Genomic DNA, 1,921 nt, shown 5'->3' on the forward strand with positions numbered 1-1,921 from the left:
AAACTAAAGCAGAACAGCGATGAAGGCCTCATGGAGCTGCTGCTCGCCTCCCGTTTTGCCAGCATAATCAGGGCCTTACTTCGAGGCTAGTGCTCACATTGACTTTCACGTTTGGTATAGAGCAGAGCAGGGTGAGCTTCCAACTAGGAACTGGAAGCACAAGGTTTCTTTCGAGAAAACTCATTTTCTTCTATGAACCATGCCGGCTGTAAGTAAAAGCACGGTAACAACAGTGCTTTTCAGGGAGCTTCGGGGCCGCATCAACGGAGCTTTCATTATGGGAAAACTAGCCTTGTGCCATCAGTCTCTAATTTCTAGGTTGACACGCAGCATACACGCAGGAGCAGAGCTTCCTGGTTCTACACAGTGTTCTGGTACTGAAACGGGTGCTGAAGCAAGGCCCCTAGGAGTGTTGAAAAGCTTACTACCTTGAAACTAAAGCAGAACAACGATGAAGGCCTCATGGAGCTGCTGCACGCCTCTCGTTTTACAAGGGTAATCAGGGCCTTACTTCGAAGCTTGGGCTCACGTTGACTTTCACTTTAGGTATAGCGCAGAGCAGGGTGAGCTTCCAACAAGGAACTGGAAACCCAAGGTTTTTAGGAGAAAACTCATTTTCTTCTCAGAACCATGCCGGCAGTAGGAAAACCCCGGCAACAACAATGCTTTTCAGGTAGCTTCGAGGCCGCATGAACGGAGCTTTCATAATGGGAAAAGAAGCCTTATGCCATCAGTCTCCAATTTCTAGGTTGACACGCAGCATACACGCAGGACCAGAGCTTACTGTCTCTACGCAGTGTTCTGGTACCGAAACGGTTGCTTAAGCAAAGTCCCTAGGAGTCTTGGAAAGCTTACTACCGTGAAACTAAAGCAGAACAGCGATGAAGGCCTCATGGAGCTGCTGCACGCCTCCCGTTTTGCCAGCATAATCAGGGCCTTACTTCGAGGCTAGTGCTCACATTGACTTTCACGTTTGGTATAGAGCAGAGCAGGGTGAGCTTCCAACTAGGAACTGGAAGCACAAGGTTTCTTTCGAGAAAACTCATTTTCTTCTATGAACCATGCCGGCTGTAAGTAAAAGCACGGTAACAACAGTGCTTTTCAGGTAGCTTCGGGGCCGAATCAACGGATCTTTCATTATGGGAAAACTAGCCTTGTGCCATCAGTCTCTACTTTCTAGGTTGACACGCAGCATACACGCAGGAGCAGAGCTTCCTGGTTCTACGCAGTGTTCTGGTACTGAAACGGGTGCTGAAGCAAGGCCCCTAGGAGTGTTGAAAAGCTTACTACCTTGAAACTAAAGCAGAACAACGATGAAGGCCTCATGGAGCTGCTGCACGCCTCTCGTTTTGCAAGGATAATCAGGGCCTTACTTCGAAGCTTGGGCTCACGTTGACTTTCACTTTAGGTATAGCGCAGAGCAGGCTGAGCTTCCAACAAGGAACTGGAAACCCAAGGTTTCTTAGGAGAAAACTCATTTTCTTCTCAGAACCATGCCGGCAGTGAGGAAAACCCCGGCAACAACAATGCTTTTCAGGTAGCTTCGAGGCCGCATGAACGGAGCTTTCATAATGGGAAAAGAAGCCTTATGCCATCAGTCTCCAATTTCTAGGTTGACACGCAGCATACACGCAGGACCAGAGCTTACTGTCTCTACGCAGTGTTCTGGTACCGAAACGGTTGCTTAAGCAAAGTCCCTAGGAGTCTTGGAAAGCTTACTACCGTGAAACTAAAGCAGAACAGCGATGAAGGCCTCATGGAGCTGCTGCACGCCTCCCGTTTTGCCAGCATAATCAGGGCCTTACTTCGAGGCTAGTGCTCACATTGACTTTCACGTTTGGTATAGAGCAGAGCAGGGTGAGCTTCCAACTAGGAACTGGAAGCACAAGGTTTCTTTCGAGAAAACTCATTTTCTTCTATG

This window comes from Eubalaena glacialis, chromosome 16 (genome assembly GCF_028564815.1).
Source record: "Eubalaena glacialis isolate mEubGla1 chromosome 16, mEubGla1.1.hap2.+ XY, whole genome shotgun sequence".
NCBI classification, from domain to species: domain Eukaryota; kingdom Metazoa; phylum Chordata; class Mammalia; order Artiodactyla; family Balaenidae; genus Eubalaena; species Eubalaena glacialis.